The sequence below is a fragment of the Calidris pugnax genome, unplaced genomic scaffold (assembly GCF_001431845.1).
Source record: "Calidris pugnax isolate Ruff unplaced genomic scaffold, ASM143184v1 scaffold75, whole genome shotgun sequence".
In the NCBI taxonomy this organism is placed as follows: Eukaryota; Metazoa; Chordata; class Aves; order Charadriiformes; family Scolopacidae; genus Calidris; species Calidris pugnax.
Window position 1 is genome coordinate 1,665,964 of NW_015090908.1, and position 24,264 is coordinate 1,690,227.

The 24,264-nt window shown below is 47.2% G+C and overlaps 1 protein-coding gene across 1 annotated transcript in view; it reads right to left on the reverse strand.

Moving 5' to 3' along the window:
- Window positions 1-306: 306 nt before the first annotated feature.
- Window positions 307-24,264, reverse strand: part of TWIST2 (twist family bHLH transcription factor 2) — a 43,494-nt gene continuing 19,536 nt past the window's right edge. The window contains exon 2 of the mRNA XM_014949210.1: window positions 307-957. The gene's annotated coding sequence lies outside the window, so the exon portion shown is untranslated. The remainder of the gene's footprint in view (window positions 958-24,264) is intronic.

Consider the following 24,264-nt stretch of genomic DNA (forward strand, 5'->3'; position numbering starts at 1 on the left):
TTTTAGCCAAATCAGTGAGTGCAGAAACCCTGCGGGGTGCGAGGAAGCTGCTGGGCTGCTGCTGGGAGTTGTGCAGTCAAGAATGTAAATCTCACACCCCTGGTAGCTGCATGACATCTTTATTTTTAATGGCAAGAGAAGCAGTATACACAGCAACGTTGCAGTCTCTTAGCTCGTTAAAAATATCTCAATAAATAAAACAAATAAGCAACATATACACTGGAACAGAAAATGAAAAAAAAAAAAAAAAACCAAAAAAAAAAAAAAAAAAAAAAGAAAAAACCAACCCCACCACCACACAAAGGGGGGGTGGAGGGGTAGGGGGGAGTGGTAACAAATCATGGAGCAATAAGGAAGAGGCAGTAGAGTGTGGAGGGGGGGCAGTCTGTAATCCAGGCTGTACTTGAAACGAATCATGCAGGGAGCTGGGGACACAGTGGGGTTTTTTCTTCTTCTTCTTCTTTTTTTTTTTTTTTTTTTTCCTAAGAGCCTTGGTCCAGTTTTGACGTTACTGTACAAGAAATCAGGTTTTGAATTTTAAAAAATAGACACGAAACCCCCCCCAAAAGAATACAGCTAAGGGGAAGTAAAATCCAAACCCAAAGATTTCTTTTAAATGTATTCCTGAATTAAGATTTTTTCAGAAAAAAAAAATAAAAATTGAAATAAAACCAAACACACAGACAGACAGACACAAAACCCAACAACAACGAACACCCAGGAATGTTGCTTCTCCTTTCTCTTTGGTCAGTCGCTTGGGGAGAGATGTTGCAAAGTTTCAGACCGTTAGCTTCGGTGCTGTTTTCTGCTCAGTCTAAGTGCTCCACAAGAGTTCAGAGCAAGGGAGGTCAAGAAGGGGGGTCTTTTGGACCAGTTTACTTGTGAGGTTGTTAAGGTTTCAGAAGCTACAAACTCGGATACATCCCAATTCCACTTCAGTCTCAGACACTGGACAGTCTGGAGAAAAGAAAAAAAAATAAGAAAGGTAAGAAAATTAAAACACGGGACATCTTTCTGAGATAGGTTGTCCAGTTAAGTTCTGTTTCCCTACGAATCGAGGCTGTGGTTCATGAACACCTGTAACCATGCGTTGATACCTGCCCCTGGCCCCAGCAGCACGGAGGGGCAGGCTTAACCCAGAAGCTGGGCAAGATCAAACCCACCAGGAGCAGCTCTCTAAGCCCACTGCCCCTTAAGCAAGGGATTGGATGCTCAGGTGCCTGAGATGGGCTTTAGAAATGCCACCCACAGCAACTCCCATCTCCTCCTGCAAACTCAGGCAAGGCTGCCCAGGGAGGTGGTTGAGGCCCCATCCCTGGAGGTGTTCAAAAGCCGGGTTGATGTAGTGCTGGGAGACATGGTTTAGTGATGGTGTTGCTTTTTGTTTGTTGTGTGGGTGTTTACTTTTGTCAAAGTTAGGTTGACGGTTGGACAAGATGATCTTTAAGGTCCCTTCCAACCTAGAAGATTCTGTGATTCTGTGATTTGCTTTCCCTCCTGGGGTAATACATTTATGTATTACAACAGCAACAAAATCTACCTAAACTTAACAGTTCCTTTGACTTCTGGATGTATAGCCTGAGTTCAGAGCCTGGTAATGGCACAGCCTCTGTGTCCTGGTGTGAGGTAAAACTGAACCAATTTTCTGCTCAGTAATTTGACTTTTTAGCTGGGCCTCTTCTAACAAACTAAACTCTGAAATGAACAGCGTATTGTTCAGAAACTGTTCACTCTCGCAGTGATAAGACCTGATTATGCCAAAGAATGGTGTGCTGAGGGGCTCTTGCTGATATTTATTGCTGTAACAACCAAGGTCAGCTAACTTCATTATTTGCCCCATTGGAGGGTGGGAAGTGGAAAAAGCATAGAGGGGTCCCACCTGCATAGAGGAATAGACAGGATGGGTGACCCAAAACTGACCAACAGGGTATTCCATCCCATCTGCATCACGCTCAGTATAAAAGCTGAGGGATCAAAGGGTCAACTCTCTTTCTTCAAGGACCTTTTATGTTCATCTGCCTTTGACCCCAACCTGAGCATTCCTGACTCCAGATCCAGAATCCAGCTCCTGTCCATCACTGACTCCAGTCTGGGACCTTTCCTGTGCCGGCTGGTGACGTGATCGTCATCCTGGGAGCTTGGTATGGTTTTGTATATACTATATACTTTAAAAAAAATTATTTATTATTTCATTATTTATTAATATTTTCATTGAAGTAGTTTAGTTCTTTTTCTAAACTCATAAATCTCTTCATCTCTTCCTCTCCTCTCTTTGGAGAGAGAGGAGGGGAGGGGCCATCTATCCTTGTGGTTGGCCAACCCGGCCAAAACCACAACACTGTGAAATGGTAAATCCATTGGCAGGAGCAACGCATCCATCAAAAAGTCCATATGCTGACAGCAGCACCTCCAGCCCTGAGGGATGTTTTGCTAAGCCCCTGTTTTCCAGGTGGTTCTTGGTGACCCAACCCCGCATGTTGTCTCTCCTCTGCCCCGTCTGTCGATGGGACAAGATGCAGCCAACGTTTTAGGAAGCCCTGTTACCTGCAGGGTTTCCTCTGACCTGCAGCAACCTGCTGCTGCTCATTTGTGGGCAGGTAGGACAAACTTTGTGACCCAGCAGGGCCTATGGGAGATCCCATCTGACTTGGGGGGAGGGATGGTTTTGCAGGCAAGATGCTGTTTCTGCCTTCAGAAAGCCACCTCAGCTCATATATCAAAAAGCAGATATAATTATTTCCTCCCACTAAGGAAAGCTTCCATTTAGCTTATTTCCTTTCCTTTCCTTCTCGAAGTTATTAATTATCTAATTACAACCACATTCTCTGCAGACAAGCTTGGAACTTGACAGGCTGCCCAGGACCACTTAGGAAAACTTAACTGCTTGGTGTGTGCAAGTGGCGGTGGTTTGTGTACACGCACGTCTGACAGATGGCGGGCTGGTCTTTTCCTAATGCTGTCATTGCTGAGCCCTAGCCAGAGAGAGAGACTCAGAAAAGGCAAATAAAATACCAGGAGGAGAAAGATACCACAGAATGATTTTCTGAGGGTCTTTTTTTAAAAATTGTTTTCTCCAGCAGGCAGAAGAAAGGGTGGAGGATGACGAGGTATCATTGTGTCCTGCTCTTCTCTGGACCTAGCTGCCGTGTAAAACACGGTGAAATCAGGCAGAAAGCAATACCAAGCTGATCTATTTCCACTGATTTTTTTTTTTAAATCCCACCCAAGACTGCAGAGGTCAGCACAAAGCTGCCCTTAGAGCAAAGCTGGTAATTTGCAAGCCAGCGTCTTTAACCCTGGGTGAGACACCCTGCTCTGGCTGCTGCTGCGGTGCAGGATCTCCTCTCCACTGACCCTTTCTCGTTTCCACCAGGTCTTTTAGCTCTGGCCAACTGGAAAAATGGGAATTTCACAGCAGCTCAGTTTGCTCCCAGGGTGTTTTGGCTTCCCCTGTGGCTAGGTGAAAGAGGGTGGTCTACCCTATGGATGGCATCGATGCTGTGTCCCAGGGTGTCCTCTCATGCTCCCATGGCTTAACCCATCCTTTCCCATCCCACACAGGACACTAGGACCAGCGTCGTGGTGGGTAGATGTGGGTGCTGCTCAGCCATTGCTTTGACTAATGCCTGGTTATCAGCCCTGGTGGGACACAATGACCTGGTAAGCTATTTCCGCTGCTATTTTCTGTGACTATCCACTGCACTTTAAAGCAGCCTGTCTCAGCTGATGGACCTATATTATGATCAGATACAGAGATGACCCAAAAGAAACTACTATACCTGGCCATGAAGGGGTTATTCTCCCCATCTGGACATGTACTTGTTTTTCAGTACACATCAGGTAACATTTTGCTGGCTATTCTTACCACACACTCTATATAAGATCCACGTCATGGAGTAAAACCCACTTATTCACAGACCCAATCTGCTAGCACTAGAGGAGGAAAGAAGTGCACAAGATGAGTGCCACCCTCCACGTGACCTGCTGCCTCCTTTTCTTCTTCTCTGGACCTTTGGGATGTGGGATACTGACTGTCTTTGAAAATCTGGATGTAAGAGGCAATTTTGAAAACACATAAATGGTAATGGAAGGAGGTGGGCATCTGCTTGTTGCTTGAGGGGCAGATAGAGAAGTGATGAGATGTGTGATGTCAGCTCTCAGCCTGTTCCTCCTCAGTTACCCCTTCCAGGTCACTCAAATAGAGGAGTACCATGCTAAAAAGCTGATAGCATCCCATGAGGAGCTTCATAAATTGAGGGGACTTCAGTGGCTTCTCAGTTTGCTACGTTGCTCAGAGTGCTATGTATATTGGAGAAATTATGCCCTGAATCTGACTTGTGATCCTCATGTCAGAAACCTGGTCCTTGCTCACTGCAATTTGAGTCTTGCAGTGGGGAGGAGGATGATGATCTCCTGGATGAGGAAGAGAGATAATACACCAAAAAAGAACTGTGGGCTGGTCTTCCCTCCTCTCCTACCAAGCGCTGTCATACTAGGGTAGCCAGACCCTTCATGGTGGCTGCCTCCTCCTGCCCCTTGTTTCTGAAGGGCTCATCTTGAAGTGTCCTTAGAGCCTTGTGCCTGGGTCCTCAGAAGGGCTGGCCCTGACCCCCCAACCCCTCGTACACCAGAAGGGGAAGCGTGGCCCCGCTGGCCTTCAGGAGCTATAAAATGAGTCAACGGGGCCCTTCTGGCTCTGTCCCCTCTTAAATTATAGAGTTTTCCATAACAATTTTATGCTCTAGCGGACTCACCCAAGTTCATGCTTCGTGTTTATGATCCTTTAATCCAAGATGGGGGGAGGTCAGGAAGGTGTTCCTCAAAGCCTGCCAAGGCACTCAGCTGACAGCTCTTCCTGTGACGCTGCTCAGCAGACTCATTCTTAAAAAAAGCAGCAAAGCCCATAGTGGATTTCACCAGGAGGGAGCAAGAGTTTCTTCCTGGCACTAAGCTGGTGTGGTAACGTGGCAGGACCTTGCAGAGCTTAGTTTTAAACCCAGCTCACGCATGGGTTTGCAATGTAATTGCTCTCCCTGCGTGTGCCTCAGTTTCCCTGGGTGGGAAATTGCAGTACATCCCTGGGATTTAATCAACCTGTGCCTATAAGGCCCATTGTGATGCTCCCAGGTATAGCTGAAGGGCATGATACTATATTATAACAATGCACGGCTATAGTATCTGGACTGAGAGATGATATAAGGTGATGAAGCTCTCTGCCAAACACAGTTTCTAAGAATTTCTCTTACCCTGTACCTTATAACACAGGATATAGTTATTATGCACCTCTCTGTTGCAGATCCAATGCTGTTTAATCTGTACAGTGAATTGAGGGATTGCTGCTTGGTTTTTTCCTTGCTTTAGGAGCAATTCCCATACAGGGAATAAGGAGCCTTCCCCAGCCCAAGAGCACAGTATGGAAACCATGAGGTCCAAGAGCTGCCGGTTTGATGTAAGGTGTCAGCGAGAGCATGGCCCTGATTGCAGGAAATTTCGGAACACATCCTCAGGGTCTTTGCTTATATAGGATTAGGTTGGTTTTTGGTTACAGAGGGATTGGAATAATTTCCTTAACCTGACCAGGAGTGCAAATGAAATAGGAAACACAGCAAAACTGAGTTTGTTGGTTGGTGGGGTTTGCTTTTGTTTTCTTTTATTTTTTTGTTGTTGTTTTGTTCTGGTATTTTTGTTTTGTTTTGTTTTATTCTGTTTTTTGTTTTGTTTTAAGGATGCTTTTTCAACTTCTTTTGAAGATGGGAGTGTGAAAAAATGCTTCTGCCCCTGGGGCCAGCCTTTCTCCCTCCAGGTGGGCTTCAGCCAGCCAAAATCCCTACAAGGAAGGTGCTGGTTCACCTTCTTGCCCTGCATTTGGGGCTGGGGGCGAGCAGCAGTGTGGTGCAGCACACAGCAGCTGAGGCTGGTACTGACTGGGGCCGTCACCAAGAAGTTTACAGACTGTTTTCTCCCCCCCTTTCCCTTCCCCAGGGAAGTGAAAAGCAGAGTTGGGTCCAAGAGACCCCAACCCTCTCAGTGGGTCAGTGCAGGGCATGATGTCCATGGGCTGAGGATCCTCTGGGATGGGTGTACTCTCAAAGGAGTTTGAACTGCAATTTAACAAATTTCTTACAAGTTACAAGTCTTGCCCTGGCAGCCCCAGCCAGTTTCCCCAATGTCCTGGCACCTCTGCTGCCTTTGGCACCATCCTTGCTGCCGTTTGAAGTCTCCCTCCCAAGACTGTGCCTGCTCTTTAAGCATCCCCACAACGTTCATTTTAACAGGATATTAACTTAAAGGGCTGTTTGGTTTTTTTTTGCAGGCTGTGGAGGTTTGGAGCGGGGAGCAGCATTGCTGTGGGGCAGGCTGGCGAGTGGTGGGGCTGCCTGGGGTGAGGTGGTAGGACACAGGTAGGACAAAAGAGCTCTTCCATCTCCCCCCTCTGGGAAACACACACACACCAACGAAGCAAATGTTAAGCCAAAAAAAACGTTAAACCAAAAAAAAAATGCAAACACCAAAAATATTCCAGTGGCAATCCCCATTGCCACTGCCTCAAAACTCATCCTTCCAAAATGAGAATAACCAGAAAAGGATTAATATAGGAAAACATACAACAAAAGCCTGCTCGGGCTATCACTGATCCTTGTCCCTCCTGTTAATTAAGGCTTTATTTTGCTAGGTGCTGCACAATAGCTGATAAATTGTCACTAGCAGGTTACAGCGTGAATGTGGAAGAAGAAGTCCCCTGTTGAGTTGGATCTACTTGGAGATAACGTCTGAGCAAGACAGGGCAGAGCAAGCATGTCAGGCAGTGACCTCTCTGGTTGTTACCTGGGTGTCCACCTTCAGGGCTGGAGACCCTCTATATATTTATTAAGAGGAGGAAAATGTGACGTAGATGTGTTACTTTGGAATAGTCCAACCCCCAGGTTTGAGCAACGCTGGGTCACGAGAGAAAAAGGGGATGCTCCTGCTTTAGAAAAATCAATAAAATAGTTCAGTCGGCACTAAGTAGCAGCTGCCCTTAATATTTTTTATTTATTTTTTTTTTAAATAATAAATAAATGCAGCTAGTTTGGTTGTTGCATTATGTCATACCCCAAGTACGCCCGCCCGCCGCACCAGCGCTGCGTGCGTCCTGCCCCGTGGGCACTGGGATGGGGAAAAACAACAGCAAACAATGCAAAACGTGACTTGGGGCTGCACGTGTTGGCCCCCATGCCTTCAAGAGAAAAGGTCAGCACGGGCTGGCGTGAATTTTTGAAATGCCACAGCAAGCAGCTCCAGAAATCGGGTTGTTCTTTTTTTTTAGATTAGAAAATGCCAAGCTGGAGGGGAGGAGGAACCTTAGCGTCTTGCCTCTTGGGCCAGAAAGTCTGAATTTGGATTGCTTCTGGCCGTGAGAGCTCTGTCTCACCTGGGTACCAGGATGGTGGGCTGGATGCAACTCTTGGCAAGCGACCTGGGCTCTGTGAGTGTCCCATGCTCCTTTCTCCCTACCTCCATGACCCAACTCAACCCCAGATTTCTCCAGGGGGACCTATTAGGATCTCCGTGGTAGGCAGAGGTCTGAGATACCCAGGAGGATCTTGGTGGGGACACAGACATCACCTAGTCTGGCAGAGGTTGTCATCATTGTGGGCAGGGTCCCTACACGAGGTGCTCCTTGCCAAACACCCCTAATTGACCCCTTAATCTTGCTCATTCCTGAATTTGGAGACGCGGGGATCATTGCTCTCAGCTGTCTTGGGAAGGACTACTTCAAAAAAGCATATGGCAATTACCAATCCTGACGGCCACAGTCAGGTTTGTATGCTTCCCTTTCCAGCATCCTGTGTTTTTTTATCATCTGCTCCAAACCTTCTGAAACTCTGCTTGAGATGAACATTTTCCATGCCAAACGGTGATTCCTCTTTCTTGTCATTGTTTTAATTTTCCTGGAGAATGGGCAAAAATGGTCCAGCCATTTCAGAGCATGGGGAGAGTGGCAAACAGCCGTGGTCTGAAAATGCTGAAGGCTTCCCCGTGACTGTGTGTTGGAAGCTGGGATGGCAGTGGGTGGAAAGCTGAAAAACAGGATGCAAATCACCCAGCTCGCAAAGCAGCATCCCAGCTGGACCTGGAGGAAGTTAAGCTTGTTTTGATGTAGTGCTGAGCCTTCCAAAATCACCTTCCAACTATGCACGGGCTGAGTGTTTCCATGAGTCATATGAAGGAGACCTAAGGCATGAACCACCAGGAGATAGATATATTGGCTTGGCTTTTGTCACAGCACCATTACCATCAAGCTTGCAGCCACCATGAAGCACCCTAGGCAATCCTGCTTGTGAAGTGGTGGCTGCCAGGAGCTGGCTTGGAGCTGGACTCATGACCAACAGGTTGGGATGTACACAGGCAAACCTGATGCCTAGATTAGGTGTGTTCCCAGCAGAGCACCTGGCCAAACATTAGCAAAACCGCAAGCTTGCAGCCACCATGAAGCACCCTCCACTAGGGTGGAGGTGAAGTGGTGGCTGCCAGGAGCTGGCTTGGAGCTGGACTCATGACCAACAGGTTGGGATGTACACAGGCAAACCTGATGCCTAGATTAGGTGTGTTCCCAGCAGAGCACCTGGCCAAACATTAGCAAAACAGCATATTCCTGAGTAACATGCTCTAGCTCTAGGCAATCCTGCTTCAGCAGGGGAGTTGGACTAGATGATCTCTATGGTCCCTTCCAACTCTAGAAATTCAGTGAAATTCAGTGAAATTCAGGGAAATATCTCCTTAACCCTGGGAGGTGGGTTGCCTCTTCCCTCCTTCAAGAAGCACCATGGCAAGCTGAAGTGAAGATACAACCCCCCTGAGTCCCTCCTATGAAGGATTCTCTTCCCCTGATGCTGTCCTCCCTCTGCCTGCTCCACCCAAACCAAGAGCAATTGCTCCCCAGCTGAAGGGAACCCCACCTGTTTCTGGAGTTTGTAGAGAAGTTTTTGATCTGTCAGTCAAAACTGGATGTCAAAAAGTGATGCCAGAGTGATACCAGAAGACTTTTCAGTTCTGCAATTCACATGCTGGAATTTCTACATGTAACTTGTATCACAAAGGCTAAAGCACAAATTAAAACACATGGAGAATTTCACTTGAATTCGTCAAAACTTTAGGTATGATTATGGAAACATGGGTCTCTATTCTGTTTAAGGATGGGAAAACCTCTAGCTGCACGAATTTTGTTCATGTTAATGGATGGTTTTATAACCATATTGTTATTAACCATATTGCTCAAATATTGTCATAGTGAAGTCAAAGGAAGAAGGGGTATGCTGTTCGCCATATAATGTACATAAAAATCATAGAACCATAGAATCATTCAGGCTGGAAAAGACCCTTGGGATCGTCAAGTCCAACCATCAACACCACTCTACAAAGTTCTCCCCTACACCACATCCCCCAACACCACATCTAAACGACTTAAGACACGTTCAAGGATGGTGACTCAACCACCTCCATAAAGCTACACTCACTGCAGGCATTGACTGGATCTCTACCAAAGGGTCAGCTGTCCTGAAATAGACAGTAGCGTATATATTTGAAATTTAAAACATTTTTTTTGTGATTTGAATAGCATAAAATGGCAACTTTTTAGGAAATGTATCATATTGCTTATCAGCGGCCGGCAGGTAAGCATGTGCCCTCCCTGGCAGGAGAAGCCAGTGTGTGCCAACCCCTAAGAGGTTTGGAGAGCTGTATTTCAGAAAGCTAATTTCCACACACTGGCCTTTCAGAAAGGGTCCTCCTTGTATTTAACCACAGCGCAACAGGGTGCCTGCGTGGGGAAAAGCAAGGCATCAACAGCACGAGGTGGTACACCAACGCTACGGTCATGTCCTTGACTGCATCTACCTTGCTGCCCGCACATCTGCTTGGGGAACCAGCTCATACTTGCTTGTGCAATAGGTCCCTGGGGATACCCAGCTGCAACGGGGGCTGGGGGATCCCTCTTGATGAACACGACCAGAGGCAAGCAGTAGAGGTGAGGCACGAAGGGGAAACCGAGGCATGAAGGAACAGCATCTTTAAAAAAAGCAGAAATCCCTTGATTTTTAGGGTGTTTCCCATCATGAAAGGCTAAAAAGATGGGGATGGGGAATAAATTCCCATCCTTGTGGTTGCTTTCTGCCCTCCAGGGAGGGCTGGTCCTTGTGGACCTCTGTGGCACAGACCCCTCCACGGGCCAGGAAAGGAGAAAGCCTGAATGTGTGGCCATCCCTCAAGCAACAGAAAAGGCAGCGGGGTCGGTCTGCAAGGCTTCAGAGGGGAGGAAGCAGTGGAGAAAGGAATTCAGATAATTGTGTACATGCAGGGCGGGGAGAGAGGGCCAAAATCAGATTTAATGCTGCGGGTACGGACAGACTGAAACCAGATACCCTGCCTTGTGTTTTTCTGCCTTCGCTGGTATGAACCCTTATCAGCCATCCGCTCTTGAAGTCTCCCAGATGAAGGAAAGCCACAATTATGTGCATCTTACAGCTGGGAAACCATTTAAAAACACATCTCCTTGCAGTTGCTCATTCCTGAGCCACAGGCACCCCCCCGCCTCCCCCCCACTGTCACCAAATGTACCTCTCGCTGTCTAGAGGAAAGCCTCTAATCTAATTTACCCCAGGCTTCTCAGACCTTGGAGAATTTATCTGCCCATATCTGGTCTGAGGTAAAACATCCTCCCTGCGTCTGGCAGCTCCCTGGTTTGTTACTGGGGAGCGTAACCAGCCGTTTGGTGGGGATGTGGTGTAAGAAAAAGGAGATTTAAGCCTTTTCTCCTCCCTCCGAGACTGTTTCTGTCTTTCCAGCCCATCCTGCCCACTGTTGAGAAAGGTAAATGACTTGCTCACTCCTCGCTGTCTGGGGAAAATTGTGGTGATGAAAGTTCCCGAAGAGATAACAACAAAAAATTAAACCAACCAGGGAGCACAAGGCCCTGGGCCCTCTTGTCCATGTCTTGTCCAGGACTGAGCACACCCCCGAGGTTGGGGTCTGGAGCAGCTGCCAAAAACAGCTCCTCACCCACAGCTGAAATAAATCTGGGGCACTCGCGAGTGCTCCTTTCATAAATAACTACCCACAGCAGAGAGAAGTGGATTGATTCATTTTCTTTTTCTTTTTCAAAATAAATCTGATGTCAGCAAGCAGCCAATATTGATTGAAATGACTGAATAATCTTGCTTTAAATCCTTTTTTTTCTCCTGGGTCTGTTACAGAAAAGCTCATTGGTGCCCATGGCCACCCATCTAAATAGACGTTATATCTATGGAGTAGACATCAGGGTGTGCTCACCTGGAAGAGCTGCCAGACCTGTAAGGTGTTCAAGACCAGTTTAACAATGCTGCAATGTATCCGACACTCTACTTTTTCTTTCCTTTTTGACAGATTATTAAATTTAAAAAAATAGCAAAATGTAGAAAGCTCACATTTTAGAAGCGTGTGATGTCATTTGCTTGCACGGATCCAGTGCAGTTAACACTGCTGTGTTTACCAAAACGGCCTCTATTTAAAACTGCTCTATTAATCTATAATCTATGGGTTTATCTATGAGCATGTTAATCAGCAGTTAGTTGACTGCTTTTGACTGTGACATACTTTATATCTATCATGCAGGTGACCTTCTTGCACCCAGTTCATATTTAAAGGTGGAAAATGAGCTTTCCCCTTCTTGCAGCTTCAGACATACCTCTGCAAGGCTAAACTGTCTGGAGCAAAAGAGGTGTCTCCAAATACCAGAGGAGGCTGCGACCCCCACAAATAAGTTTAACACCTCTGCACGCTCTGATACCAATTTTTCCTTAGCTCCTGAAAATCAAGCTTTTGGGCTTTCCTTGGGGGCTTTGGTTCCTTTGCACTGGAGAAGAAGAGGGAGAGATGCTCACCAAAGAGAGAAGCTGAAGGGCTGGTGCAGCCCCATCCTGAATTTTCAGGATACCTGAAAGTTCATTGCTCCTCAGAAACCAGCTCTGCCCCAATCCAAACTGGCATAACTCACCTGTGCCCATCAATGGGGGAAAGCCCAGGTGACCTCTATCACACCCAGAAACCTGTGGGCTCAACTTCCCATGGGAGAAATGGGCCCTTTAGGCCCTTTTAGGCCCTTTAGGCCCTATAGGGCCCTGAAACACCTAGAGAATGCCACTGCTTCCACATCTTGTCTTGTGGTTGATGGCTGTAGCTCAGATAAAATCAGTTGCCTAGGGCTGGCCTCAAGGGAAGGAGGAGAAGCGAGAGCTCTGCAAGGAAATGTTTTGCTGCTGGGACACTCGGAGTTTTCTGTGTTACCTTCTGCTTCTCTGCAGCACCCTCCCAGAGCTCTGCAAGGAAACGTTTTGCTGCTGGGACGCTTGGAGTTTCTCTGTTACCTTCTGCTTCTCTGCAGCACCCTCCAAGCACTTAGTAATGTTTGCTCCACGGTGCTGTGCCCCTTCCTCACCAGAAAATTAAACCAAAATCAAAAATGCTTGAAAGAGGAAGGAGTCCCCACAAAAGAAGATCTTCTCCAGCCCTGCACCGGCCTCTGTGAGGCAGTGGGGTTCGTCACAGCAGGAGAAGGAGGTAGGTTTGTGGGAGCCCCTTGTTAAAATCTTGGCAGCACATCAGCAAAAGCACAGCTAGAGATATTCGAAAGGTGGAAGCTGCTAAGAACCAGCTGGGGCAGGAAAAAGCACAGCTGCTTTGACATTTGAAAGGACCATCTAAGCTCTGTCCACAGCTCTGCCTGGCTGCCCCAGGGATGGCAAGCTCTGGGGGACACCACCAGCATCTTCTGACCCATGGAAGGGCGAGTGGTCCAGGGAAAGCCAGCAGCTGGGGGTGAAGAAGGACAGGAGGGACCTTACCATCGCCAGCCCTCCCAGCTAATGGAGCAGCAGAGGAAGCCCATTGCTGTTTCCTTGGGCTCATCTTCCCTCCCCAGAAGAGCTCACACACAAGCCTGGCTTTGCACAAGAGGAATAAAGGAGCAGGGAGAGGTGGAAAAAAGGCAGGGAATTAGATGTTCTTCTTGGGCAGCTCAAGAGAAATATCTGGGGTTGGGGAGGAGAGGTAGCACAGGTGCAGACCTGTCCTTAAAGAGGGGCTCTGAAGCTGATGGTACTGGTGCAAGGATGAAAGCGGTCATTTCCCTTCTTCCTCTGCCTCCTGAGTCCCCCATCCTCTGGGCTTCTCAGATCAATATGGGCTCCAGCTGCCCAGATCACACGCAATTCTGGGCAGGCAGTTGGTTCTCCCTGCCTGAAGTGCAGGCCCAAAGCAGTGGAAATATGTTATGTAGAGATCAGGTAAGGAGGGCAAAGTTGTTATAGGTGGGCCATACCTCCACGTGCACTTCTACAGAGATGCCCCCAGCAAAAGATGTGCAAATTTTACCCTGCACAAATCCAGCTTGCAAGCTAAGGATTAATTTATTCCAGGAGACAGTGGCACGACCTGTTACAGCCTAATGACATGCCAGTGGCTGGGCTATAACGACTTGATGTTACATCTCTGCCAAGCTGTTTGGAAAGAGAAAAAAATAATATTTATGTTTAAGACGAATGTGTTCTTGTAGGGTGATGGAGACTATCTGGGGGGGAAATATCAAGAGGAACATGGTTCTGCACCTGGGGAATATGTGAAGGCAGTGGCTTAGGGCAGCTGGTGCCTGGTGCAGCGTGATGCCCAGCAGAATCTGACAATGTTGGCAGCCAGCATGAAATGTGCCTCTGGTCCCTGTCCCCCTCTGCAGGGATAAACACAACTGAGAGATGAAATGAGCTGCAAGAACCCCCTGCTGCCTCCGCCCCGCTTTAGAAGAGTAGAGAGTATTGGACAAAGGGAAACTTTTCCTCCTCCCCTTTGCGCTCCGGCCAAAGTAACACAAATTCTAGGAAAAAAAAAAAAACCACCACCTTCTCTCTAAAAATAAAATATATACATCTGCAGCTTTATTCTTTTTTCCAAGGGAAATCTTTTGGTCTGGGCTGCTCAGTTTCCCCGCTTTCCCTGTTTTTCCTCTGTGCAGTGCCTATCCAGCTGCTGTTTGCAAACCTCACGAGTGGCAGCATCACCCCGGGAAGCAACAAGCATCATTCTCTGCCTCCAGGACTGGGACAGGACTGGGCACCAGCAGCTCTTCCCCAAGGATGAGACCTTTCCTGCCTTTTTCATAGAATCATAGAATGGTCTAGGTTGGAAGAGACCCTTGGGATCATCGAGTCCAACCATCTCCCCTACTCTACAAAGTCCTCCCCTACACCATGTCCCTCAGCACTGCATCTAAACGGCCCTTAAACACATCCAGGGATGGGGACTCCACCCCCTCCCTGGGCAGCCTGTTCCAACGCCCGACCACTCTTTGGGTGAAAAATTCTTTCCTAATGTTCAATCTAAACCTCCCCTGTTGAAGCCTGAAGCCGTTCCCTCTCATTCTGTCACTAATTACCTGACAGAACGAGAGGGAATGGCTTCCCTACTATTTCGATGGGGTGCTTTGGGAGCAAGCCTTGCTCTGTCTGTACACAGCTGAGCACAAGGAGGAACAGCCTCGGCTTTTTTTTTTTCATTTTTTTCATTTTTTGTCATCAGACTCTGCGATAACGTCGATTCCTAAGAGTAAATCAGCGAGTGGATGATAGCAGCCATCCCTGCTGACTGACTCAACTGTGCAGCTTGATGCCAGTGGAATTAATAACAACAAACCCCCTGCTTTAAACGCACCTATGGTTTAAAAGTCTTACTTTAAAATAAAGTTAATTAATTAATAAAAAAACCCGAAAACGAACCACAACCAAAAAAAACCTGGGGCCACCCACTAAAAAGCCCTTACTTTAAAATAAAATAAATAAATTTAAAAAAAAAAACAAAACAACAAAACGAACCACAACCAAAAAAAAAAACCTGGGGCCACCCACTAAAAAGCAGAGACAGTTTGCACAAAATCAATGGCATTTCACTGGGTTCTGGGAGCAATCTACGGGACAGGTTACGGACTTGGGGTACTTTTTAACGTCCGACAGAGTCGCTGACAAATGGCAGCTGAAACACCTGTGGTCCAGATGTGCGCAGCTGTCCGTGTGCTGCTGCTGATCAATCTTCAGATTACATCACGCTCCAGATGCCTGAATTCGGGAAGGCTTGGAAGGCAGACCTGGAGGGAGTGAACTGCGAGCTTAGGCATTTCTTTCTCCCCGACCGCTGATGCTCCTCCGCACGCGATGCCGAGCCCGTCTGTTGTCACGCTGACCTGCCTGATGGCAGCCTCCGAGCAAACAGAGGGGGACACTCCAGACACCAACTGGGGAGACACATTGGCATCCTCTAGGCAGGAATAATGGGAATAATGCCTCTGCGTGATTAATGCGCTGGGGAGGTGGGCTTAGGTACCATCCTCTCTGCATTTCTAACACCCCAGACCCAAAAAAACCATCAACATCCGCCTTTGGGTTGGTTTGTTCTGGTGTTTCTCCACGCTGTAACACGTGGCACAGCTTCACTGTCTCACTATGTTGGGCACCTCTGTGTGTGTGCACGCATGTGTGTAAAGGAACTCCTGTGAAAGTCAAGTGACAGAACGAGAGGGTGTGTGTGTGCGCACACGCGTGTGTAAAGGAAATCCTGTGAAAGTCAAGTGACAGAACGAGAGGGAATGGCTTCAAGCTCCAACAGGGTAGGTTTAAATTGAACATTAAAAAAGAGTTTTTCACAGAAAGAGTAGTCAGGCATTGGTTTCACAGAAGGAGCAGTCAGACACTGGAATAGGCTGCCCAGGGAGGGGGTTGAGTCACCATCCCTGGATGTGTTGAAGAGTCCTTTAGATGTGGTGTTGGGGGATATGGTGTAGGGGAGAACTTTGTAGAGTGGGGTAGATGGTTGGACTCGATGATCCCAAGGGTCTCTTCCAACCTAGACAATTCTATGATTCTATGATTTTAACTGTCAGTCATTCCCTGCAAGAAGTACAGCACTTGTGCCTATAACATCAGGAAGCCAGACTTTGCCTTCTCTAAGAAAGACTTGGAGCTGATCGGTGAAAAAAGACAGGGTTTTTTTTTTTGCATTTGGAGTGGGGAAGAAGGACTTCCTTTTTACTGCATGAAGTTTTGTTTGCTCTTCAAAAATTGGCAAACAGATGCTGGGGCAGATTCCTTGAAGCTTGGGGGATTTAGTCCCCATTTTTTTACACTTAGGTGTAAACTTTGTGCCAGGGGAGGTTCAGGCTGGATATTAGGAAAAATTTTTTCACTGAAAGGGTTCTCAGCCATTGGAATGGGCTGCCCAGGGAGGTGGTTGAGGCACCATCCCTGGAGGTGTTCAAAAGACGGGTTGATGTAGTGCTGGGAGGTCTGGTTTAGTGATGATGCTCCTTGTTTGTTGTGTGGGTGTCTATTTTTGTCAGTCAGGTTGACGGTTGGACAAGATGATCTTTAAGGTCCCTTCCAACCTAGAAGATTCTGTGATTCTGTGATTCTGTGATCTTTACTGAGCATCACCCTGTATGTGAAGAAGGAGGATTCCCCTGTCTCCTTGCCCAGCGTGCCCAAAGCCACCCATGCCTGGGTTTTGGCGTAGCCGGGACTCGCATCCTGGGTGACGTTCCCAGATGTTTACAGAGGAAAGGGTGCTCCTTTGGCATCTTCCCCCTAGCATGAGGCAGCGTTTGAAGAATGTGCCCTGGCTCACCACACCCCGGGTCCCTGAAGTCAGCGATTGCAATTGCTTGACCCCAGCCCAGCAACGTTTCACGTGGTGGCAGGTGTGGGTTTTTGATAACCACCCAGGCTCTGAGTAACGGCGGTGATTCAGTCTCTGTGTTACTAATCTCCTAGGACTTTTTGGAGAGGAATTGTACCGGCCCAGGTCTCCGTCTGGGATTAATCAACACAGCTTCATTGAGGACAAGGGGCCAAATTCTCACTTGGAATAAACCGGCTTAACTCCACTGCAGTCAATAAAGCTACTCTGATCTTTGCTTTTATGGCAAGAATAGTCCAACTCTTTAAAATACGTGGGGTTACAGGGTGTTGCCCTCATGCAGAGGGAGTTACGTTTTTATACACCAAAAAAATCCCACTGGGGTATGAAGTATTTGGCGTTGAGTAAGGCACTCCAAGTGCGTGCTGGTGATGTTAACCATGCCATGCTTCAGAGAAAGCCACTGGCCACCATGTTGGGCTGGGGTTAGCAGGGCTCAGGACAGGAGCCCACCTGCACACCAGGTCAGCCCCATTCACCTTTTGGGCATCCTGTACTGATGCTAACACTGTGCCTCTGGAGGTGATGAAAGTGACCTTGAATAAAACATAGAATCATCTAGGTTGGAAGGAACCTTCAAGTTCATCTAGTCCAACCATCAACCCAACTCTGACAAAAAAAAATAAATAAAAATCACTAAACCATGCCCCCCAGCACCATGTCAACCCGTCTTTTGAACACCTCCAGGGATGGTGTCTCAACCACTTCTCTGGACAGCCCATTCCAAGGCTTCATAATGCTTTCCGTGTAAAAATTTTTCCTAATATCCAGCCTGAACCTCCCCTGGCGCAACTTGAGGCCGTTTCCTCTAGTCCTGTCACTTTGCATTCACTATCTGCTCCTGCCCAGAGGCTCTCTCTATCTTTGATGGGCTGACAGCTACATTAGCAGGGACACAAGCCTGGTAAGAGACACCCTGGGTCCTGCAACTCTCCTGTGCCATTCCTTCTAGCCTTTACTGCAAATACTGCACTGTAGAATCCCTCTTAGAAACTTCACAGCTTTTGCCTTCCTTCCATGCAGGTGGCCTTGCCCAGGCTTAAAACCAACCCTCTGAATTTCAGTCAGAGTTCTTTCATCCAGCTGCTGCTCTTTAGCTTGATGAGCCCCTTCCTCCCCTGCCCTGGTGTTTCTAAGAAGCCCTTCCACCCTTTATCTGCTCCCCTGTCTCCTTGCCAGCCTCTTCTCAAAGTTGGGTCTCTGCTGCCTGGGGGTGGCCAACACAGCTTGGCGTCTGGGGACCTTTGCAGGACAAGTGGCAGGAGGTAAGTTTACTTGCTTGGCTGAAAGGGCTTTTGGAGTTTGCAGAGAGTTTTTGGTTTGTTTACTTGTTTGAATATGCTATTGTTTGCTTTGCTTCAAACCTTGTGGACAGCTCTGATGGAACAAATGCTTCACTGTCAGTTGGTTTTCACCTCTGTTTGTGCACCTTGGGCTACCGTGGCTACCAGAGGGGCTCCTAGTCATGGTAACGCCAGGGCTTCCTGGAGAGGAGGACAATAACACAGCAGCTGTGCATCTCCCTTGGGCCTGGTCCAAGGGTGCGATATTTTATCTTTATTTTTGTGGTTTCTCCTGGTTGCCACTACTTCAGGCATGTGGTCTCCTGAGGAGACAGCAGTAAATGGCCAGTCCTTGTCCAGGCTCTGAGCAATTGTGAATCACCCGTTTTTTTCCAAGACTCATAAGGCCAGCATCGTGGCTCAGCTCAAGGTTGGCCAGCTGCTTCACAGGCTTTCCTGAAACAGTTATGTGGGTGATGCTGGGCAAGCGAGTAACGGGAAGCAGGAGAGGGAATGAACTTACTCACAGCTTCTTTAGCAACACATTTCCAGCCTGGATGGTGCCAGCAGCTCCCCAGGATGAGAGCTGCCCAACCCACCGCTCTGCTCCAAGAGCCTGCACTCCCATAAATTAACATCTTGAGGGTTTGCATTTCCTCTGTGAGCTCTAACTAATAGTTTTTAAAGTTTTATGTCCACCAGTGGTCTGCCAGTGGGAGCTGAAGGTGGTGTGTTCTGCTTGCCATCTACCAGCTTCCTATGTGTTTCTTTCCTATAAATAAACTCTCCAATTCAGAGCTCTCGTGTCACTTTTTCATCGTGTTTCTGGAGTTTATGGCTTTATGAGAGGTAAAACAAACTCGATTGCTCCCCTGTTGCTGTTTTTCAAAGTGGGAACAAACAGTCTCACTTCAGCAAATTCAAATTCCCGGAGGAAGAAACATGCAAAGATGTAATCTCTCTGTTAAAGGAGCAAAAAAGTCAGTGTGTCCTTAGACTGTCTCCATTTAGTGAAGTATTTAATCACATGCCTGGCGCTCTAAATGTGTGCTGTTAGCCCTGCTGACTTCAGGGGTGTTTTAGCACGTGCACTGAGGATGTGCAATGTGCTTTGCTGAATCAGAAAGGCAAATGACTACCAAGAACTTGATTTGTATGCGGCACGCACACAGAAGCCTAGAAAAAGCTCTGGAAAATTGGTTTACGTGGTCTTTTCCAGTCTGCAAAAGGCAGATGTAAGTTTTCTTGTCTCCAGTTGTCAGGGGGTTTTTTTTGTGGGTGTTTTTTTTTATTTCAGTGATTAAATGAATGGGTTAAGTCAACATTTTCAACCAAATTAGTGTGGATAACTCGGCTCAGCGCCAGCTGGCTGGTCTTGTTTAGATTTGCCAGCTGCAAGCTGGACTTATTTGAACCTTTGAGTCTGAACTCTGCTAGGTTCCCACTGAGCTAATAACCTGTATGGCTGTGGTACTGATGCAATCTCCTTTCTTGGGGGGGTGGGGGGGTGAGGAAGAGGAGCTCTCTGCATCTGTTCAAAACAAAGACGTTGTACTTTGGACTTTGGCAGCGCTGTTCCTCTCTGAATTTCACAAGCTGTGCTGGGATGTGCAGGCCTGAGCTAATCTTGTCCTCCCGCGGGTTGGGGGCTTGCTTTAAAGTTGCTGGTGTGCTTCTCATCTCTGACTGCTTGGGTTAGCAACTGATGCAGAACAGCCTGTCTGCTCCATGCAACTGGGTTTTATGTGCAGCTTGTGTTGGGAGTACAACAAAATGTCTCCTTAGGTTTCTCATTCCCAAGGTTAAGTCTGCACGTGTATGTTTGGGAAGCGTGAGGTATGCTGGAAGTTGTGTTTAGTGGTTGAAATGGAAGTGTTAAAGGCTCATTAAGAAATCAAATTGAATGTGAGTAAGCTGTAGAGAAGTACTGGTCTACCTCTGTCTAGAGCCGTGTTTGTCCATGCTTCTACACACAATACAGAGCTCATCTGTCATACCATGTTTTCACTGAATTTCACTGAATTTTAGAGTTGGAAGGGACCATAGAGATCATCTAGTCCAACTCCCCTGCTGAAGCAGGATTGCCCAGAGCTTGTCAGAGCATGTTACTCAGGAGCATCCAGGCGGGGCTTGAAAATCTCCAAAGAAGGGGACTCCACGACCTCCCTGGGCAGCCTGTTCCAGGGCTCTGTCACCCTCACCGTGAAGAAGTTTCTCCTCATATTTGAGTGGAACCTCTTATGTTCCAGCTTGTGCCCATTGCCCCTCGTCCTCTCACTGGGAACCACTGAAAAGACTGTTTAGACTCTAATATATGTTATAGGTGTGGAGAAGCATAGGATGTCTGCAGTGACTGAATTTAAGCACTTTTCATTCCTCTGTGCTATTTACCAGTTGAAGATGCTTCTGGTTTTTTTTTTTTTCCAAAACTTCTAGTTGCCCCTCTTATTCAGGCACAGATCTGTCTCATCATATCTATATGTAGGGTGCACATTTCCCTGCATATGGGTGCACCTACAATACACTACTTGACCATATCAGTAAATATTGGTGTGTATGTATATATATGTAATATTCTAAAGTTGGTGTTCAACTATTAGGGAGCACAACCATGGTTATACCACTGAGAACTAAAGAGATTCTGGTTTTGGACATCACACCTTGTGGAGACAGCCTCCTCTTCCACGTGATCCCCAGTTCCTGGCAAATGTGATCAGCTGTGTTTCTTACTACACCCTCACTTGAAAGGGAACTAGGTTTCTAAGGATCTGCAGTTCCTCAACGTAAAGTCTCTCTAAAACTACCAGTTAGTTAAATCAGAATCAATAAATGAGTGAATGAAACAAAGTTTTAGGAGATGGGCTCTGGAAGACTGGCTGGTTCTTGCTGTATGTGTTTTTTCTTTCTTGAAAGTGGAAGAAGTAAGAAATGCAAATGGAATGGCACTGCCCTACCTGGCTGAGTGCTGCAGTGGGGAAGGATAAGGGCCCTCACCCAGAGCAGTGTCCCTGGCTGGGAGTCAGTCTCTGAAACACGTCTGAAGCTGCAGCCCGCTTGACCTGCAGCTGGGAACCTTGCAGCAACGCAATGTGCTTCTGTCCCGGTGGGACTGGCAGGAAGTTCTTTGGAAATCAGGGCTCCCCAGATGAAAATCTCACTTGCTTCTGCCATGCCTGCCAGCTGGGGAGGTGTCCTCAGACTGGGGGAGCCCTTGGGCCACACTCCTCTCCTGGAAGCGCACAGATGCACCCGACAGGAAACTTAACCTGACATCCCACGTGATTTGGCTGAACAAAGTGATCTCTGCCCTTCCCATACTTATTTATATTTTTAGTTGACTGCATAATTCGGCCCTCCAGAAAGTCCCTTCAGGAGGTCACACAGCTGAAATAATAGCTAATGATTTTTTTTTTTAAATTATTTGGGAGTTATTAAATACTTTCTTCTTCCTTCCCTTCCCTCCCCTCAGGCCCTCTTTGGCAAACACGCCAGAGCACTTCCTATTTCAGGACAGGACATGCTGCAAAAGCACCCTGATGTGTAAGAAGGAAGGACCTACACTTGTTTCCACCTGTTTGCATGCTGCCCCCAGGCCAGGTAGTGCTGGAATAAGAAACCTGGCTGAGGTGTGCTATACCACAGTAACTCCAGACACTAAGAAGAACAGTTAACATTGCTTTTCCTTTCAGAGATGTTCTTGTTCTTCTCCCACCACATCAGTTGGCTGTTCCATCTCTGATTACAGGATGTTCTTAAATCCAGAATGTGGGGCTCTTAAGACTTGTCTAGTATTAGACCATCCAAACTATTTCCATCTACGCTCCATTAACTGGAAGAGCAGAGATTATTCTTTTCAGTGGAGCTGTTCCTGGTTGCACAAGCGGGCTCTGACTGCAGAAATTGTGGTTTGTATCTGTTCTGGGGAAATCTACTCCCCTTTTCTATGTCTGCAAAGAACATCCCATGGGCATAGGCTGTGCGTGAGATGCTTAGCTTTTGTGGACTTGCTGCCTGGCCAGGGGATCACCTCTGATGAGACCCAGCCAAGTTGTCTTGTTGGCTGAGGGTTGCGTCTAGGCACAAGAGAGCCAAGGGAATGCCTGTGGGATGCCTTTCCAGGAAAGGGAGCTGTGGCCTCTCCAGGGATGCCTGTGGGGAGGACCTAGGCCACTGTAGTAGTGGGACATGTAGGGGCTACTCTGAACTAGGTTGTGTCTTCTCCTAGACTTCCAGCTGTGTACTTCAAACCTGAAAATCTTGCTCTTGTATCTTATGGATTTGAGTTTTTCAAAGAGGAACTAAATGATAAAATCTCTCAGACAGGAACATAAGCTTGCAGTCTCAAAGAAAACTTAGTGCCTTTCAAAAAAATCTCAGCTCTGGAGGGGACCCTAAACCTCTTTGGCCTCAGCTCCAGTCTGTTCATCAGTCCCTGTCGCTTCCCTAATAACAGATCAGAGGAAGATAGTCTTGGCTGTTTGAAGGCCAAGCTCAGTGTGATGCTCTGGTGGAGGGTAGGCACTTGCACACAGTGAGGGTGAAATAGTAGTGTCATGCTTCAACTCAATGGTTTTTGACCATGGTAGTCATGATCAAACAAAACAGCCTGGTTGACTGCTGGGTGGGGAGATGGAAAACCATTAGGGTGAATTTTGACTTACCCCAGGCTTGGTAGCAGATGAGAGCTAGGGACCTACTGCTCCTGTAGGAGAGTTGGTGTGAGCTTCAGCTCAACTTTGGGTTAAGATTGGGACCAGAGTGGGAGAGAAAGTGGGAAACCTTCACAGTAGCTTGCAGCCACTTGCTGGGAACCCTGTTTAAATCTATCCTCTTTACCTATTTTTTTTTTTGTAGCTGCAGCATGTGTAGGTGTGAAAAGGGTGTTGCTGGCTCCTGGGAGTCTTTCTGCCTCCAGCCTGTCCCTTTCTTGACCCCAATGCTCCTGGCTGCTCCCCCTTCATCCCAGTCATCGTGCTCCCAACATCCATGTGATGCAGTGCTCTGTGGTCTGCACAACAAAGTGGAGATCCCCACTGTTAACAGGCTCCTCAAGTTAGTGTGATGCCTGCTCATTTATTTTAATTTATTTTTAAGTCTCAGCCCAAGCTGCTCGTTCTGCCTGTTGCCCCTTCCCTGGTCTCCAAGGCCCTTTGCTTCCTCTCCTGGTGGTCTCCTGGCCTTCTCCTCCTGGTCTGCTCCTCCTTCCTTGCCCTCAACTCCCTTTGTTCCCTCTGTGCTTTGGTCCATCACTTGCCTCTGCTGAGATAAGAGCACAGGAGATGATTCCAGCTCTTGGTTCAGATTCTGTGTTGTGCCTTCTCCCAGTTTTGGGCTCATCATCATCTGACAGGCTCAATTCAATACCAGAAAAGGATAGCCAGATATTTATGAGCACATGTGCTTCTGGCAGCTCTGATTTCCGGCACTGATTGCACTTCTTCATGCTTCTCCTTGCACAAGGCTTCAAAAGCAGCACAAAATTCTCCACCCCATGGAATTGGTGTGGGGTTGTTCAGCATCAAAGGAAGCTGATGCTTAAATTCCCTCTACCTCCCTTCCACCACCACTCAACATCATCTGTACCAGTTACAACACAAAAAGATGCATCTCCCCAAGATCTCACCATGCTTCTCAGGAGGGACTGCAGCATGGAGGGGAATCCTGCACTTTTGAGTCTATCTGCAGCAAGCAAATGCTAGTGTGTCAGGCTCTACAGGAGAGGGGGGAAAAGGAATAGATGAAAGTACAGAAACATATCTGAAGATGCTCATAATTTGGGAACACTGCTCGCTCAACATCCATAATGGAAAAAAATCTTGATGTTTTCTGCTTTCCTTTCTACACCAGAAACCTCTCTTGCTGTTGTGATGTCTAGCATTAGCCCTGCTTTACTGGTATTTTATTAATGTCCCATGTAATTTTTTAAATCATGATATTAACAGAGCAGGTAATATCGTATTTAATTAGTGTAGTATTTTTAATAGGGAATGTTTCTAGTCTTTGGACTTCGGGTGGAAAATCTTGATCACGTTATCATTGAAGAGTCCAAAACTAAAAAAAGGGCCTTGAAGTATGATTTCTGAACTCTTCTCTCGGTTCATGTCTGCTGTGGGAAGGGGAAGGAACCAGGAGCATGGGCTGTTCAAAGCTGCAGAAACACAAGAGGGCTTTCACAGCAAGGTGGAGAGAAAAGCTCCAGGTGCCAGTATGATTTATTTAATTTTATTTTTTG